Source organism: Lolium rigidum, chromosome 6 (assembly GCF_022539505.1).
Source record: "Lolium rigidum isolate FL_2022 chromosome 6, APGP_CSIRO_Lrig_0.1, whole genome shotgun sequence".
Taxonomy (NCBI): Eukaryota; Viridiplantae; Streptophyta; class Magnoliopsida; order Poales; family Poaceae; genus Lolium; species Lolium rigidum.
In genome coordinates this window covers 332,131,284-332,151,404 of record NC_061513.1, presented here as the reverse complement: position 1 = coordinate 332,151,404, position 20,121 = coordinate 332,131,284, and the positions used below count along the sequence as shown (strand labels likewise).

General features: G+C 49.6%; 1 non-coding gene across 1 annotated transcript; it reads right to left on the bottom strand.

Annotated features, from left to right (window-relative positions):
• Positions 1-11,768: 11,768 nt before the first annotated feature.
• On the bottom strand, positions 11,769-11,839 carry TRNAG-GCC. Its single transcript has one exon. It is a non-coding gene; the product is annotated as a tRNA-Gly (tRNA).
• Between the last annotated feature and the right edge of the window lie 8,282 nt (positions 11,840-20,121).

Below are 20,121 nucleotides of genomic sequence, written 5' to 3'. Positions count from 1 at the left end.
CACTTGCTGCAGTTTTCTTGTTATTGCACAAGTGTGATAATTCCTGCTTCCTAGCAAACCAATAAGCACTCCTTAATGTTGCTGGTTGATGGCACTGAGTGTCATGCTTTATAGTATCCTTCAATCCACTAATAAAACGCAAGAGAAAGAAGCTCTCAGGCAGATAAGGGTGATCTTGCTTCATAAGGGTCATCCAATCCTCAAACTGATCAATATAATGGTCCACTGAGGAGGTTTGCTTCAATTGCTGACATAATTCCATTGATTCTTCAGCTCCAGGGCAAGGAAAACGCTCACAAATCAGTTCACAAAATTTGTTCCAACTCAACTGATGAATTTCTGGTCTTGCACTGTTAAGCCATGTTTTGGCCTTGCCTCTGACATGTGCATTTGCCCACTTGACCTTGTTTTCTGTGGTAATACCAGCAAGGGTGAAAACACTCTCGCATTCCTGGATCCAAATGGCAGCATTCTCTCCAGAAAAAATGGGCAATTCAATACTGGGAGGTCGAATATGAGGCTCCACTTGGTGTTGCTGAATATTTGGCTGTCTGGTTTCAGTTGGGTAGGTAATAGTCCTTCTAACATTACCTGTTGTGTTAGGGCGTTGCTGCTCATTACCTACCCAACTGAAACCAGACAGCCAAATATTCAGCAACACCAAGTGGAGCCTCATATCTGCTCATTACCACTGCTACCTGCCTGTGTCTCTGGCTGCTGAAAACACTGCACTGCTTGCTGGGGCAGCACTGTGGGTTGTGATGGTGCATAGGAATATTGTGGTGGTGGGTATATGGGTGGGAAATTTGGAACAAAGGTCTGGTTTTGTGGGAAGTATGGTGGCTGGGAAAATTGGTAGCTGATGTGTGGGTTGTTGTATTGGGCTGTTGGGGAGTGTGGCTGGTAAAGGTGTGGCTGGTGGTGGTATTGGTTCGGGTGTGTGTATGGGTTTGTTTTGTAGTATATCTGGGCTTGATCTTGGTGCTGGTTTGACTCTGGCATGGTGTTTGAAGGGAAAGGCACGGGCTTTTGTGAAGTATACTGCGGGGTAGCAACTCTCAAGCTGTTGCCTTGAGTAATAGGAACAAAGCATGGTTGGGGAAGTTGGCTTGGGTGTGGTTGAGATAGAGGCGGTGGGTTGGAGTATGGTGGATGATGGTTTTGGTGAGATGAGCTTGCCTGCTCCGATGGTGTCTGGCCCTCCATGATTGGACTGAGATGGACGTTCCCAAGCTGTGGAGGTGTATGCAGCCCACCTAGATCCTGTCTCATCTGACTCCTTGTGGCTGCAGATCCGGGCTGATTCATGCCCAGAGTTAACTGTGTAACCATGTTAGTGAGTTTAGCTAGATTACCTTGTATCAGATCCACTGACTGCTGCTGCCGCTCTAGTTTCTTGTTGATGTTGAGGACCTCCATTGGAAGGCGAGATCCGATCTCCTCCCCGGCCGCCGCTTGCGCCTGCGCCGCTTCCAAGATCGCTGCTTCCTCAGCCTCCCGCTCCTTCCGCTCCTGTGAACGCGTGCGGATGATAGACATGATATTTGGCTAAAAGGTGGAAGCTTCAGATCAAGATCTGCACAGATCGGGGAAGAGAGTATAGGCCCTGGGGGCAAATTTTTTTGGCCGGAGGAACGATGCTCGTGATACCAATTGTCATGGACCTCGAGGGGAAGATAGCTACTAGGATCTAATTCATCTAGATGCAGGTAAATAAAGCAGGAAAAACTAGGAAGAACAGGGTAAACAGGAAATAGGGTTTTGGTTTTTGTTATTCGTCGAGCCACCCAGCCTCCCACTCTCCGGTATTATAACGATGACCGCGAGCCTCGACAATAAACGTGCTTAAGACAACCCACACGATTGTTAACACTAATCCCTATTACAGAGAGAATATGCGAGAGAATCTTGCTATTTGCGGTAACTTTGAATCTGGCCCGTCGGATCACTATTGGACGGCTGCAGTTGATCTCGAGCGTCAGTCTTCATCAGGTACTAGGATAGATACTGGACAAGATCCTGACAGAGGTTAATTACCCATTCTGCACGACAGTTTGACTGCATTTGATGAACTCCCAGATCCCAGTGGACGTCCTGCACGCTTCGTCGGTTGGTTCTATTTGTAGCCTAGATTACTGCCACCTGGCTTCTCTGTTTACTTCCTTATATTTGGTTCATTCCGTTGCAGATGTTATTGGCAAAATCTCGCATGTTTGAGACGTTGTTCCTGTTCAATCTCTGTACCAGACAGAAGCTTCTAACACGAGAATAATTGTACTGACGAACCTGCTGTGAGTGTTAGCCTCCGCTACCTATTTTTCTTTATATGTCTTCTCAACATTTATGGTTTTTGTGTCTCAATTAATTCCTGCATGTGGGTCTGCAGGGGTGCCGAGCTGAGGCTTGTTCTCTGGGGTGACCGAGTGGTTGAATTTGATGCAGACTTGGTTCGTGCAATGGGTGATAAGGAACCGTCATTGGTATCTTCGTGGGAATATTGACTAAGAACCATCGAGATAATTGCAATGCTGCTCGTTTCTTTACGCTTCTTATGTTTTTAGTGCAATTCTTCCTTTATGTATACCATCAATCTACTTGCTTCCTTTCTTGCACTTATGTAGTTCTTCCTTTAGTGTAATTCTTCCTTTATGTAATTCTTACATATTTGTTCTGCTCGGTTCAAATTATGTGCTTGCTTGTTTTTTATTCATTGTTACGTGGTTTGGATGCAGGTGCCACGGGGTTAGAGCATCTCCAGCAGCGTCCCCCAAAGCGTCCCCCAAAGGGATTTGGGGCGCGCCGGACAAAAAAACCGTTCCAGCCGCGTCCCCCAAAGCCCATTTTTGTCCGGCGCGCCCCCATACGGTGCCCGGCGCCCCGAGCCCGTCCCCGTCCCACAGGTGACGCACCGGGGACGCCGAACACAATGAAAAGCGAGACGGGGAGTGGCGGGGCCGACTCATCAGCGGCACAATAAATTTTTAACCTAACCGTCGCCTACCTCGCGACGGAAGTTATTGGCGGTGCAGTTCCCGCAGCGACGCAGCGACGCGTCCCGTCGCGCCTAGCTCTGCGTGCCGGCGTTAATGCGCGCCACCGCTCCCCGCCTCCCTCCGGCCTATAAAAGGGCCGCCTCTCATCGTCCCTCTCACACACAAACCCTAGCGCCTCTCTCCCAAACCCTAGCCGCCACCATCTCAAGAAGACTCGACGCTATGTCCGGTAGAGGCGGAGACCGACCTCGCGGCCGTGGTCGTGGTCGTGGTCGTGGCCGCGGCAGAGCTGAACGCTCGCCGTCGCCTTCCACGCCGCCGGCTTCATCATCGTCGGAGATGGACGTGGAGCCGGACGTGCGGTTCGAGTTCGTCCTCGTCCTCAAGGGCGACCCGCGCGACATCCAGAGGCTGCCGGACTCCTTCGCCGACTACGTCGCCGGCGACGATCGCCCGCGCACGATGCATCTGCGGGAGGCTGCGTGCGGCTACTACCGGTGGATCGTAGACGTGATCTACGACGCGCGCGGCAAGATGTACCTCAACATCGGCTGGGAGAAGTTCGCGCGGCACCACAGCCTCGAAGCCGGCTTCATCCTCCTGTTCTCCTACTTCGGCGACAGGGACATGAGCGTCAAGGTCTTCGACGAGACGCGGTGCCGCCGGGACTACCACGGCGATAGCACCGACGAGGAGGACGACTGAGTGTTCTTTCTTCGCAGCGAACACGTGCACGGAGGTTTCTGGATGTTCGCCTCATCGGTAGAACCAACAAGGGCACCATCCTCCCGCTGGATTTTCCAGTTTAGGTGACTGGGTGTGCCCTCGAGTGCTCTTTCTTAGCAGTGAACATAGGAAACCTTCGATGCACGGCCTAGTTAGGTTTAGTTTCTTTGCAAAATTTTATATTTGTGTCCACGACGGTTCAAACTATGTATTAGTTTGTGGAAAACCATGTGCCTAACTGTGTTTTCGTGTAAACCACGTTCCAAATTATGTATTAGTTTGTGGAAATTGAAATAAAAAATCAAAAAAAAATATTTTAAATGTTTGGGGGCGGCGTTTGGGGGACGCGGCTGGGGAGCGACGTCCCCCAAAGGCGGCACGAACAAAACACGTCCCCCAAACGCTCAATCTGGCGCGGTTTGGGGGACGGTTTGGGGGACGCGACTGGAGATGCTCTTAAGTGGTAGCTCTGCTTGTCGCTGGTATATCGATGAGGACATACCTGACATTAACTCATTCCGTACAGGGTATGTTTTTGTATGTTACACTTGCATGTTGTTCTCGGTTCCCCTCCCCCGTCTATCGGCTTCGATTTTAGACTTGGTTTATTCCCCATCTTCGGCCCAAGCCTACCGGCAACGGGCCTCGCTCCGCTCGTCAGAAGTTAGCCTCCCTTTAGTATATGAATTTGGATCACAATATAACAATGGTGGCGGCGCTACGGCCGGCTTGCTGCATCACGGCGGTGGGGACTTAGCGGGCCAGTGTGGGCCCAGACGGGCCAGTAGGGGCCTGGTTTGTCCTTGCTACCATGTCCGGTCGGCAATCGAGATGGCGGTTGGAGGCAGTTCCCTCCCCTCGGCGGTGGTGCTATGACCCCTGGCCATGCTGATTCCCTCCTCCTCCTCTAGGCCTTGCATCGATGACCACAGGGAGACGGTGAGGATGACATCAAGACCGTGGTGGCGTGTGATGGTGGGCGGAAGGCCGGGTGGAGCACTTCGGATCGTCCGGGATGGTGGTGGTGGGGTTGGGAGAAATCCATGTCGGCTTGTCTGACACCGACACAGTGACGCCTAAGGGTGCCACCTTACCTTCTTGAAGGGTGTCGGGTGTACCCCCTCCCCAATCCCTTCCGCGTACCAGGGGAAACCCTAGGATTAGTCCGGGCAACAGCAGCGTCGTTGCCGTTCCCCTTGCTGAAGGTGTTGTTTGGTATGCGGTGATTCAGAGTGGTAGGTGCGTGGTAGGTCTTCTCCAGAGGGCGCAACGGTTGCGGGTCGTTCTCGTTTTGTCGATCAGCCGGTGTCGGCATTCTTTTTCTCTTTCCTTTCTTTGTAGTTTTGTTTGGGCGTGGTCTACGGCCCCAACATGCTTCTTGTAACGTGTTGTTGCTATATTAATATAGTGGGGCGAAAGTCTATTTTAAGGAAGAGGAAGCAGAGGGACGTACCATGTGAACGATTGACGACGGAACACCTTCATATTTTTTAAGGAGTAATGCTACACCTACGAAATCATTTTTATAAAATCTATGTTACGTACTGATGTGGAAAGCAACCAGCGGTTTCAGCTCCTAGAATCACGGGAGGGGCAGCGATGTGCACCAACCAAATCAGTCCACGTCCGTCCGTAAAGTTTTTCCATGAATTCCGTAGGTCTTGGATTACCGTTTTCTAAGTAGTAGATATTAGTTTCCATAGAACATGTTCCTATGAACTAAAAAATGTTATGTAATCATATTACATTCGAATTCTACACAATTCTTATATAAATCTTATGAATCAAAGGAACCCTACAGGTTAGGTTGCAAGTTGGGGGCTGATCTCCAATGTCGAAGGGTTTTGAGCAATCATGGCGACAAGTGTTAAACCAAAAGCATCTGCATGAAGAGCAAATGAAGCAAGGAGACAATATATGCCGAAATATACATGTGAGTGTCGGACCTAGGAGTACCTGCTAGTGATCTTTAAAATCTTGAAAAAACTAGAAAGATGTCAAGAAGTACAGAATGAAGCTCGTACTTTCGTTTAGTATGAAATGAAGCATGCACTTTCGTTCGCAATATCGTCATCATTCCTAAAACCGTGCACTACGATTTGGAGGGACCAAGGCCCTGCAAACGCAATGTGACTCATTGTTACTGTTAGTGCAGTACGGAATGAAGCGTGCACTGATAACAAAGATTGCTGCTCATACTTAACATTCCATCAAACCCATTGAATCCCACCCACAGGGTTGTACATCGCTCTATGGTAGTTTTTTTGAGATCAAACAGCTGCCATATATTAAACAACACACTCAGGTGCCAACACAGGTACAAGAAAGTCTGGGGGAGCAATCTCCCACACCTCACAACACTTATTCTCGCAGCCAAAACGAGCTAAAGAATGCGCGACCTTGTTACCAGTACGACACACATGCCTAACAGAGTGATCGGCGAAGTCCTTCAGCAGCGACTTTATTTCCTTGACTAAAGGCCCGTGGATGGACCTGTCTATGTTGTTGCTTCCAATCTTTGCCACAGCACCAAGGCAATTAGTCTCCACGACCACCCTCGACAACCCCTTCGCCTTCGCCAGCACCAGCGCTTGCTTGCATGCCAGGAGCTCAGCTCTTTCCGGGTCCGAGACAAGGTGGAAAAAATGGCTCGCTCCCGCTAGGAACCTGCCATCATGATCACGCATGACCACGCCGCACCCACCCGAATCGTCCTTCGCCAAGAAAGCTCCATCGGCATTGAGTTTTGTCCAGCCCACCTCAGGAGGGAGCCAGTGCTCCACTGCCTGCGCCGAAACCGCACTACGGGCCGGCCTAAGGCCTTGTCATTCCTCCAGCAAGTATACCGATTTATGTATGATCTCATTAGGGGTAGCCACCTGCTCCTCATCCCTGGCATCATTTCTAGCCAACCATAACTGATATAAGATCATGATACACATGCTGATCTCGTCCTCCTTCATGCTCCCAAACCATTGGAGAAGCCACCCATGCAGGTCCCTATGACGGCGCATAGCCCCATTGGGCCGACAGAGACGAAGGCCCGTCTGCCTGCGGGCGAGCTCCCATACCTCCATCGAGTGTCCACACTCCCAGAATCGATGCATCACCCCATTTTTAATCTTCCTTCTCTGTAGTTCCTCCCCAACAGCCAAGCCATTCTGTATCAGCCGCCAGACGTGAATCTTGGCCTTCCCTGATACATTTGCATCCCAGAGAGCCAACCATCCCTTGTGATCATCGAGACAGTTGGACGAGCTCGCCGATCTAGACCGTATCGAGTTGAGATGCATCTTAAGATGGTACGCTGACCGCACACTGAATACCCCGTTTTTGGTGTAATTCCAAGCTAAATAATCACGTGTTCCAGCACTACCCACCTGGATTTTCAGAATGTCGTTCGCATCGACATCAAAGAACACCTCACGCAATCCGCTTTCATTCCATCCTTGACCACCATCAAGCAAGACCTCCTCCACTTTTCTTATCTCCGTCCCTGGATTATGCCCCAGAGGCATCATCAGACCGGCTCTTGGAATCCAATTATCCGCCCAGACATCAATCTTCTTCCCATCACCAATACGCCATACCAAGCCTTCCTTCAGCAACTCTCTGCAATGTATAATGCTCTTCCACGTAAAGGATGTTGCTTTGGGACACCCTGCTGTCAGGAAGTCCTCGCTTCTGAAGTATCGCACATGGAGAACTCTAGCGCACAATGACGATGGATTGGTCAGTATGCGCCACGCCTGCTTTGCTAGTAGGGCTTGGTTAAAGGCACAGTAGTTCCGAAACCCCATGCCCCCTCTCCGCTTGGCTACACACATCCGCTCCCAACTAATCCACGGCACCTTGCGCTTTCCTTCAGCTGACCCCCACCAAAACCCAGTGGCGATGGAGGTGAGCTTTGAGCATGTCTTCTTTGATAATTGGAAGCAACCCATTGGATAGGTAGGCACCGCCTGCAGCACGGATTTTATAAGAATCTCTTTTCCCTCCATAGCCAAACCCTGTCCCTCCCATCCATGTACTTTAGCCCAAGACCGCTCAGGTAAATGCCTGAAGGCTCCCTCCTTCGAGCGCCCCACAGCTGTAGGGAGCCCCAAGTATTTCTCCGATAAAGCCTCGCATCCAATACCTAGAGCCGCCTTGAGTTCAGTCCGCTTCTCCTCTGAACACCCCTTTCCAAAAAACACCGACGACTTCTCTCTGTTTACTTTCTGCCATGAGCTGATCTCATATGCCTGCAACGCATCTCTTAGTGCCCCCAAACTCGCTTCGGTGGCTTCCAAGGAGACAATACTATCATCAGCAAACAATAGGTGCGTAATCGTTGGACCCTGTAGTCCAAAGCCCACCCCATTGATTTGTTTGTCAGCCTGAGCCCTCCGAAGTAGAGCGGAGAAACCCTCAACACAAAATAGAAATAAGTACGGGGACAATGGATCGCCTTGTCATAGCCCCCTGGATGGTAAGAACATATCAGAGACCACACCATTGAGTTTGACAGAGAACCGGGCAGAGGTAGCACATCTCATGAACATGTCTATCCATCCCCTTGCGAACCCCATTCTCTCCATCATCTGTTCCAGAAACACCCATTCTACCCTGTCATACGCCTTCATCATGTCCAGCTTAACCGCTCACAACGGTGTCTTCCTCTTCTTCTTCCTTATCGCATGTACGCACTCATATGCCACCAGGACATTATCAGTGATGAGCCTACCTGGCACAAAGGCGCTCTATTCCTCCGAGATCAGGATTGGGAGGATCCTCTTGAGTCTATTGGCGAGCACCTTAGAGGCTATCTTATATAGGACGTTGCACAAATTGATGGGCCTGAATTGGGACAGTAGCTCCGGCTGATTTACCTTCGGTATAAGGACAAGAATTGTAGCATTGAAGTCCTCACGACACTCCTTTCCTGACAGAAAATCTCGCACCGCCATACACACATGCTCCTTCAGCAGAGGCCAGTGCCTCTGGTAGAAAAGGGCGGGCAAACCATCTTTGCCGGGCGCTTTAGTCGGCCCCATCTGAAACAAGGCTACCTCGATCTCTCTATCCGTGATGCTACCCGTGAGACTTATGTTCATGGCCTCGTCGACCGACCTCTCCATCAAGCCCAAAATGCACTCACTATTTGTTGATCCCTCCGATGTGTACAACTTCTGGTAGAATGCCAGTGCCATATCTACCATGCCTTCATTCGTGGTGCATCTAGTACCATCCTCTCGACGCAGCGCTTTGACCGTGTTCTTGCGTTTCCTGTGAGATGCCCTATTTTGGAAATATTTGGTGTTACGGTCTCCCGCCCTCAGCCATTCCTGACGAGATCGTTGCCGATACATTATTTCTTCCTTCTCGTATAGATTATGCGCTTCTTCTCTATCTCCTTGATCTCGGTAGAGGACCCTGATATAAGCTGTTGCACCTTGGCCTCCTCAAGCTTGCCTCGCAGTAATTTTAGCTCGGCTTGTACCGAGCCAAACGTCTCAAAGCTCCAGCGCTTCATATCTTGAGACATAGCCTGCAATTTTTGCCAAAAACCATTAATACCTGGGTCAGTTCCCATGTTATTGTCCCATGCCTCCAGAATCATATGCTCATAGCCCTCGTGCTTCATCCACATCTCCTCGAACATGAATCCCCGCTGCTGCCCAGGGCGCCATCTCGACGATGTCGCCTCTGTGCGGATGAGCAGGGCCATATGATCAGATTCTTCCGTCACAACATGCTCCACTTGCGTGTCGGGGAATAAGTCGATAAATGGCATTGTCGCCACACCTCTATCCAACCTGACCTGCACGTTTGCATCACCTTCTCTTCTATTATTCCATGTGAAGGAGTAACCCTTATAACCCAAATCAGTAAGCCCGCAGTCCATCAGGCACTCACGGAATGCTAGCATCTGTCCCTCGTTTCGCGGGTTCCCACCGAGTTGTTCATTCTGGCATAGCACTTCATTAAAATCGTCCGCACAAATCCATGGTAGATCGTCTTGTCGCCTCAAATATCTGAGAGCTTCCCATGTTCTATACCGCAGCTCCGTCCGTGGCTCCCCGTAGATTCCAGTGAATCGCCAGGTCTTGCCTCCATAAGAGATTTTGGCATCGATATAGTATTGACACCATGGACGAACAGACACATCTACCCCATCCCTCCACCACAGCGCCAAGCCACCTAACCTTCCCACACAATCCACCGCCACCCCATTCTAGAACCCCAAACTCCACTTCAGCTTGTTCATTGCCTTTGATTTTTTCTTTGTTTCAGACAAGAATACCACCACCGGGTTGTAGGACCTGATCAGATCCCGTAGCTCGCCTACTGCCGCGTCCAACCCAAAACCACAGCAGTTGAGGCCGAGTAGACTCATTGCTCTCGGCGGCCCTGCACAGCAGGGTCCGCCGCTGGTTCTTCAAGCCTTTCAAACACCGAGCCACTCCTCGGTCCCTCCTCCTCCTGCCCATTAAGCCTATCAAACATAGAGTTAACCCTCTGTCTCTTGCCAGTTGAACCCGACGTCTCCTCCCCAACCACATGTACATGCACTGGCATCCATACCATCTTGGAGCTTCTCTTCTTGTTCTGATACATGCCCATTGGCTCTTGAGACCCCCCAACCCTGGAGAAATCGTCATCCTTTCTAGGACGCCGGTTATAGGTACCAACCTTATCCTTGTTCTTTTTGGAGCCCAGTGGCTCTCTCATTTCATTAGGATCCCTCGCCGGCTCTCTTTGTCTCCTTCCCAGGCTAGTAGTGTCCTGAACAGCAGACCTCACCACTCCCTCGCAAGTGCGAGAGGAGCCTGAGTACGAATAATCATTAAATAGGTTCCTCCTAGGCGGCACATCTCTAACAGACGCCTCCCCTCTATATCTGTTTTCTGACCCCGCCGACCTGTTGGAATAGCTGCTAGCGGAAACAGATGGTCTAGCAGTCGGTGGTGGCCTCTGGTTGCGTCGAGGCGATGCCCGCAGCCATTCTCCCCATTGCTGCACTTCTTCCTTCTCGGCCTGACAGACTCCTTCAGGATGGACTAGACGCCCGCAGTCGAAGCAAAAGTGTGGCACCTTTTCATACTTTAGGTCAAACCACGTTCCCCCACCATCAGCACTGGACTGCCGTAGACACATTCCTCTCAGTAGAGGTTGATCTACCTTCACTGCCACCCTAATACGGAGATCTTTTCCCCACGCCATTCCATCATCATCTGTCTCCACACTAATAAATCTCCCAACCCATTCACCAATCAGTTCACCGAAAGCTCGGTTCATCATATCCATAGGCAACTCAAGAACCCGAGCCCACAGTTCCAGCTCATCGAACACTATGTCCGAGGGCCTAATGGCGCCATCAAATTTCTTCAGCAACACAACATTGAAATCAAACTGCCATGGCCCTCCCTTCATCACATGTTTGTAATCCCCCTCGGACGAAAACTTGACCACAACCCTGTTGTCTCCAATCTCCCTGAAAGTTGTTGGATGATGGAGACCCCAAGCCCGCTGCAACGCCCTCTCCAGAGCACCGATCACACCTTGCCCACCGCCGCCCACCTTGGATGGATCCTTGCCGCCCCATCATCCTTGATCACCAGCCCGGTGGCTTCCTTGTCTGTGAGGAGAACGTCCCCCATCCTTGCCGACAAACTCTCTGCTAGCTCGGCTCCTCCCGTTTTCGCTGGAGATCTTGATGGCAGTCGCCGACCACCGTCGCCCCTCCCGGACGATCTCACTGGTGAAACCATCGCGTGGCCAGGCCCCTCCCATAGAACTCCTGGAGAACTGCAGATGAGACGCAGCAAAACCCCCGTCGCCCGACCAGGATCCCGCCGTCGAGATCCAAAGTCGTCGCCGAAACCACCACGCGAGAGAGGAAAACCCTAGCTTTCCACGATCGCCCTAGGCGTAACTTCCGCTCTTAGTGGACCCACTCTGGGAAAATATAATCAAAAGCTCCGCATCCCGCTCTATGCAAGTTGAATGCACAAATTAACAAAGCATAAAACACAAGCATTGGTGAAATGGCAGAAGAAACAAAAATGCACCAGCCGGGAATCGAACCCGGGTCTGTACCGTGGCAGGGTACTATTCTACCACTAGACCACTGGTGCTATGCGGCTTATTTTCTTCAAATAAGTATATATACAACGAGTGCAGTGTATTGTACGCTGAACACTACGGTCTTTTCCCATCCATTCTTCATTTCGCGAATCAACACTTTGTACTGACACTGCAATGTTTGATGCAGTCGCCAGACAAGCCACAACGTGAATTAACAGGCTTCAATCTGAACGTGCCGACGGGAGGAAAGGTACTGTGATCGCGGCTGGAGTCACCAAGGTAGCATCAAGTGAACCAGTACCAGCAAATCACGACCGACAGGTGCAACATGTCAGGCAGAGGAAAGGAACACACGAAACAGAACAACATTGAAGCAATGCATCATCGACAGTAAGCAGAACACCGAACACATACACAGGAGGCTAGATAAGAAAAGGGCAGGCAAACAGCACGCCTCTCGGTGTCTGGTACTTGGTTTCAGAGCTCACAGCCCAATCTACTTGGTTTCAGAGTTCACTCCATCAGGCATAGATCGGATACGTCCAAGGCACGGCCAGCTGTGGACACTACTATCACCAAAACGGAGCAGCCAAAATTTCCGAACAAGAGAACCTGACAATTCAAGTTGATTCTTCTCGGTTGGAGGAGAATCATCATCAGCCCAGACTCACTAGTCCATACTACACCCTTGCTTACAATCTGCCCTACATGAAACCTGACAAGTCCACTGCACTTGCCACCAACTACTGTGACCAAACCAAAATGATCAAGCTCATGGAGAAGATCGAGAGAGGCTTCCTCTGGGAGGGGCGGAGCGCAGCAAATGGAGGCAGTTGCCACGTCAATTGGCGGCGAGTCTGCCGGCCCATCCCCCATGGCGGACTTGGAATACAGGACCTGCATAGGACAAGCCTAGCCCTCCGCACGCGCTGGCAATGGCTCAGCCGCACCGACAACAACCGAGCCTGGTCTGGTCTGGACCTACAATTCACCACGGAAGAGACAGACTTCTTCTTCGCCTCGACAAGCATGACGATCGGCAATGGCCAGACCGCAAAATTCTGGGAGGATCGCTGGATAGGAGGCCGTGCAGTCCGCGAGATTGCACCTGACCTCTACGCTTGCATCCCCAAGCGCCGACGCAAGACTAGGACTGTGGCCGATGGCTTGGCTGGGAACCATTGGGCACAGGATATACATGGCATCATCGGCATCAACGAGCTCGGCCAATACCTACGCCTATGGAAGCTCGTCGAACACACACAGCTGACCACTGACGATGACTCCCTGATCTGGAAGTGGCACAACAGCGGCAAGTATACCGCCAAATCGACCTATCTCGCATCGTTCCAGGGCTCCACCAACTGCGCTTCATGGAAGCTCATATGGAAGAGTTGGGCGCCTAACCGAGTCAAATTCTTCCATTGGCTCGCCAACATCGATCGATGCTGGACCGCCGATCGACTCGCCAGGCGAGGCCTGCAGCACCATGCCAAATGCCTGCTCTGCGATCAAGAGGCAGAGACCATTCACCACCTCTTCATCGGTTGCCCTTTTTCGCGGCAGATTTGGCATGAGATTCTATCTTGGTTGCGCATGTCCTGCAGGCCGCCGGAGGACGACGCATCCCTAAACGAGTGGTGGATCGTGGCAAGGCAACACACCCCCAAACCAATGCGCAAAGGACTTGCTACCATAACCCTGATGGTGCCCTGGATGATCTGGAAGCACCGTAACAGCTGTGTTTTCGATGGACAGCAGCCCTCCATCCGCAGCCTATGTGCTACCATCAAAGACGAAGCGGCGGCCTGGGCTACAGCTGGTGCTAAGGGACTGCGAGACGTGCTTCCAACGACCTGGGATGTGCACTAATTTCCTAGCTGTAATAAACCCCTGTAACACCTTCTAGGAGGCTTGTAAACTTCTTCTACCTTTTCAATGAAATGAAACGCAAAGAGTCCTTTGCGTTTTCTCGAAAAAAAGAAAAAAAAATATTTTCCCTCTATGTTTATATCAAGCACTCAATCACGCAAGATACGGTTTGGAGGGAGTTGGCAGCAACGTCGGGTATGAATAGTTCAGTTCCAGCATAACCGTCCTTGCATTAGGCCTCAGTTCTTGATCCTCCTGAAGACACAGGAGCCCGATATGCACACAGTTGCGCATCTCATTCCTATCGTAGCGGTAGCCCAGTATCTCGTCTGCTATATCTTCTATGGATCTAGACTTCCACTTGTCCCATATCTGCATGTATTTGACTGGGTATTACTATGTATTTCAGACCAATAAAAGTATAGTACTACCTCTGTCTATAAAATGATGTCGCAAGTTTGCCTAAGTTCACTTTAGCGTATAGGTACATCCGAATTTAAACAAATCTTCGACATCTTTTTATGAACGAAGGGAGTACTAGTATACCTAAAGAAAAGCTCAAGCCATACATGGTACTTACATAGCTTATCCCATTTTGGCTCCTCTTTCCGCTACACCAATTGTAGTACATCCCTCGACCTGTCACCATCTCGAGAAGGATGACTCCAAAGCTGAACATGTCGGTCTTGGTGGAGGTTTCGCCGGTCACATGCCACTCGGGAGCTGCATACCGACTGAACACGTACGAAGAATTCAGTGCACCGACCAGAACGCGCTCTATATTTTCTTGACTTAAAATATGTATGCATGTATGAAGTACTAACCAAATGAGCGCGCCCTGGTCTTCCTTGATTGGCCGTGGATGAGGTATTCCAGCACCCAAGATCTTGGCCTCGTGGAGATAGAGCAGACCTCGCGCGATCGCCTTGATGATGAAGTGCCTCTTCGCCCAGCTGTTCAAGTGCCTTCGTCGTTGCTCGGTATCTAAATTGTAATTTAAGACAAGAAAATAGAGATACTTAAAATGCATTAACCGGGTAATTAACTTACCGAAAAGGATGATGTCTAGGCTTGGGTTTGGCACATATTGATAGACAAGGAGCTTCTCTCGCTGCTCCAAGCAGACCCCCAGATGCTGCACGATGTTTGCGTGCTTGAGTTTTGCCGCGATCGCCAACTCATGTTTCAGCTCGTGGACTTGGAAGGACATCCAATACCTTCTTGGTAGCCTTCTTACGGCTATCACTTCACGTAAGTTTACCCTGTGCATCATAAATAAGCCAGAGTGTTTCTTGTCTTCTAAGTACAGAATATAAATACTTGTGTTCCGTAGAAATATTGAACGAATATGGTTTACCTTAAAAACTGGTCCGAGTTCTCCTTCTCGCACTCCCAGCTTGTTTCTTGCAGCAAAGTTCCCCGTCTCGGCCATGAGCGCGCGCAGGGTAAGCTGCGACGGATCAACATATATGTTGGTACTACCATCACCATCTACACATGAAAGACAAACTTGAGCAGCTTGTTTTTGGGATGGAGAAAGTGCTTGAAAAGTTGAAAATGAGTTCTTCGATCAAGACGCGGATACATGCACAAGGTACAAAGAGATATCAGAATGCACATAGTAACAAAGAAGCGTATGGTGCCACCCCCAACACTGCATGCGCCATACACAACACAGGTCGGGAACAACAGTTGAAAAAGATGTGAAAAGTATATACACCACCCAACCTATATACCTGATGTCCTCCTCCAGCGCAGGAACCAGGAGAACATGGTGGCGCTGGTTCTCGATTAGGGCGGGGAAGAGTAGCGGGCTTGTGAAGAGTATTTATCCAGCAGGTGCGGCCGTGAGGAGAGGGTCTTGTGAAGGACGGACTGGGAAGAATGGAGATACCAATTGGTTCCTAGCTTTGATCTCCTCTACAGTCTTCAGTCAACAACATATCTTCTTTTTGACGAAATGCAGCAGACGCTGCTTTCCGTCACAAGTATTAAGTACCAAGCTAGGAGAGCTATTACAAAGGTAGGAACAGGAAAAATCACGGAAAATGAAATGGTTAGCCATTCGCAGACACTTGGATCTGTTTGAGGAAAGTGGAGACTTGTCCTCCGTCAATTTGTTTCCTGTTTGGGCTTGAAACGTGCGTGCTGTTATATTGTGATTCAAATTGATATACTAAAGGGAGACTAACTTCTGACGAGCGGAGCGATGCCTGTCACCGGTAGGCTTGGGAAAGATGAAATCTATGGTGCAGACAGAGGGTCCGTCATCTAAGACAGAAACACTGCAGGTCCGAGACAGGACCGAGAACAGAAACAACACCTACAACAGAGATAAGAGCAAGACCGACAGATGTCGCTCAAAGTCTAAGGGACGAGATGGTAAGTTCTGCAAATATTGTAAGAAAACTAGCCACAATATTGATGATTGCTGGAAGTTGCAGAACAAAAAGAAAAGAAACAGTACTTATCAACCGAAAAACAAATCTGAGGGTGATGGTAAGGCTGCTGTTGTTTCCAGTGATAATTCTGATGGCGATTACCTAGTTGTAATTGCTGGTTGTGTTTCTGGTAATGATGAGTGGATCCTTGATTCTGCATTTTCGTTTCATATTTGTTGTAACAAAGACTGGTTCAGTTCTTATGAGTTTGTGCAGAGTGGAGATGTTGTGCGTATGGGAGATAACAACCCACGTGAGATCGTGGGCATTGGCTCCGTTCAGATCAAGATGCATGATGGCATGACACGCACTCTGACAGATGTGAGACACATACCTGGCATGACAGAAATCTGATCTCTCTCAGTATCCTTGATGTTGATGGGTACAAACACTCTGGTTCTCGCGGAGTTCTAAAGTTATCAAATGGTTCTCTCATTCACATGATTGGTGATATGAATTCTGCAAAATTATATGTTCTTAGAGGTAGCACTTTGTCTGGTATTGTTGCTGCTGTTATTTCTGATGAACCTGGTAAAACTAATATGTGACATATGCGTCTTGGACATATGAGTGAACATGGCATGGCAGAATTGCACAGGAGAGACCTGCTAGATGGCTGCAATTTGAGTAAGTTTGAGTTATGTGAGCACTGCATTTTCGGTATGCATAAAATAGTTAAATTCAATGCTTCTGTTCATACCACTAAATGGATTCTAGATTATGTGCATGCTGATCTGTGGGGACCTTCCCGCAAGACTTCTCTTGGTGGTGCAAATTACATGCTTACTATCATAGATGATTACTCCAGAAAAGTGTGTCGTTTCTTTCTGAAACATAAATCTGATGTGTTTGATGCTTTTAGATAGTGGAAAGTTATGGTAGAGAAGCAAACAGAAAACAAAGTTAAATTGCTTCGTACTGACAATGGCATGGAGTTTTCTTCTATTGTTTTCAATGATTATTGCAGCGACGAAGGCATTGTCAGGCACCACACCATCCCATATACTCCTCAGCAGAATGGTGTGGCGTGGAGGATGAACAGAACCATCCACTACTAGGAAAATGCCTATAGCCGCAAGTGTTATCGATGGCGCGCCAAACTAGACATGCGCCGGTGCTATTTACCGTCGGCGTACCACTTTTCTGGTGCGCCGGCCATGTTGGAATACTGCCAGCGTACCTCATGTTTTTATGCGCCGGTGATAAAAAATTCTAGATCCAAACCAGACCGAGCAAATACGGCCGGCGCGCTAACCAAATGGTGCGCTAGCAGGAAAGTAACGCTTCCGGCACACCAAATTAGCATGAGCCAGCTATCTGAGGGCAGCTTTAGAAAAATGAAGAAACCCTACAACTATATCATGCGCGTTCCTCTCTTATCTCTCTCATGCTAGACAACATATACACCACATGTTCCTATCTTCTCTCTCCCTCACGCTAGACACGATTTTTTCTATCTTCTCTCAGCGGCGCACCTCCTCCGGTCTACCAACCGCACGACCTTGCCGCCCATCATGCCTGCTCCGGCGTCCTGGCCATGATTTGCAAGCGGAGCCCCCTCCAGTCCAGGGAGGACGCGAATCATGTCTAGCTCGACCGCATCGGCCTCCAACTCCCCGGATCGAATCCGAGGTCGAAGGGGAGAGTAGCGGTCGCGGCGGACCCGGGGTCGGCATGGAGACATGAGGTCGCGAGCGGAGACAAGGCTGCCGACCTCGCGCCCTCGCCACCCTCACACCATGATCTGCAAGCAGATCCCCCTCCAGGCCAGCGAGGACGCTGGCCCCGTTCCGCATCGGGCTCCAACTCCCCGCATCGAAGCTGAGGTCGAAGGGGGAGCTGTGGTCGCAGGCGGAGCCGGGGTCGGAGGAGTAGAAATCGCGGGCGGAGACGAGGTCGCCTTGCAGACCTCTTGCGCACCGCCGCGCTGCGCCTGGTCGCCGAGATGTCCACTTCCCTCAAGATGGAAGCGCACGCGGCGCGTGGCGCATTCCCAATGCTAGCGCTGGCGGCCGCCGCGGAGATCCACCTCTACATCGACGGCGCCGACGAGGTCGCCCCGGACCTCAACCTCGTCAAGGGCCGCGCCTGCTCGCTCCTCCGCGAGAAGGTGATTGAGGCCGGGCGCCGGAGGCCGCTTCATCTTCATCATCGATGAGTCTGAGCTCGTGCCCCGCCTCGGTTGCACGGGCGTCGTGCACGACACCCCGCGCCAGGGGCTCTCCTTCGTCGTCTAGGACGGCCACGGTGGCGAGGGCAGCGAACGACGGTGCAGCAAGGGCGGCGACACAGAGCCATGGTGGACACTTGATTGCTTTTTCCATTTCTTTTCAAGGTGTTCTCTGTGAATTTCCTTGCCACTTTTGTCTGCTCTGTAACCGTGGAAGCACTCATCACGTGGACAACCTGCCACCATGTACAGCGATGCGGGGCATTCGGCCAGCTTTTTTTTTATTTCGAAAAAGACATAGCGTTGGCGCACCTATTTCGATTCGCCTGTAGTATGCAATGTATTCCTGGCGAACTAAACTATTCGCCGGCGGTAAACTAGTATCACCGGCGTGTTCCTGCTGGCGGGCGCTGGTGCGCCGGCAGTAGCCAATTTTGGTTCGCCAGCAGTAGGCTATTTCCTAGTAGTGATCATCTCCAAGGCTCGTTGCATGTTGTCCAATGCTGATATGCATAGACATTTTTGGGCCGAAGCAGCCTCCACCGCTTGTTAGTTGATAAACAGGTCACCTTGCATTCCGTTTGATAAGAAAACTCCTATTGAGGTATGGTCTGGTTCATCTGATGATTATTCACAATTGAGATTTTTCGGTTGCAATGCTTATGCTCAAGTTGATAATAAAAAGCTAGAGCCTAGGGCTGTTAAGTGTGTGTTTCTTGGTTATGGTTCAGGAGTTAAGGCATACAAGTTATGGAATCCTGAAACTAAGAAAGTTTTGCATAGCAGAAATGTAGTCTTTAATGAGGCTGTCATGTTTTATAAGAGTTCATCTACAGATGTTACTGATGCTGTTGATTTTTCTGATAATTCTGATGATGAACAACAGAGGATTAGCGTGCAGGTGGAGCACGTGGAGGAGAAAGAAAATGATGTTGCTGAAAATGATAACACTGTTGTTCAGCACTCACCACCTGTTTTGCAGCAAACAAATAGTTCCATTACTGCTGATAGACCGAGGCGTAACAAAGTCCCACGTACTCGTTTAACTGAAGAATGTAATCTTGTTCATCATGCATTGAGTTGTACTAAACAGGTGGAGCATGATACTGAGGCCGTTGCATCTATTGACCGCGTGAAGTAAATTTCTATTATGCAAGAGGAAATGCAATCGCTTGACAAGAATGACACATGAGATGTTGTGCCCTTGCCTAAACAAAAGAAGGCTGTCCGTTGTAAGTGGATATTAAAAAAAAGGAATATTTGTCTCCTAATGAGCCTCCGAGGTTTAAGGCAAGGTTAGTAGCAAATGGTTTCAACCAAATTCCAGGTACTGATTATAATGATGTATTCTCTCTGGTTGTGAAGCATAGTTCCATTCGTGCATTCTTTGGTATTGTGGCTATGCATGATCTTGAGCTTGAGCAGATAGATGTAAAGACTGCTTTTCTGCAAGGTGAGCTTGAGGAAGAGATATACATGGAACCTGAAGGTTTTGTTGTGTCTGGTAAGGAGGAGCTTGTTTGCAATCTAAAGAGATCCCTTTATGGTTTGAAACAGTCTCCAAGACAGTGGTATAAACGGTTTGATTCGTTTATGATTGCACATAAGTTTAAGAGATCTCAGTATGATAGTTGTGTTTATATCAAGTTTGTTAATGGATCACCAATATACTTGCTATTATATGTTGATGATATGTTGATTGCTGCCAAGAGCAAGAAAGAGATCACTACTTTAAAGTCACAATTAAGTAGTTTGAGATGAAGGATCTTGGTGCTGCTAAAAAAATACTAGGTATGGAAATTACAAGAGACAGAAAATCTAGTGTGTTATTTCTTAGTCAACAAAATTA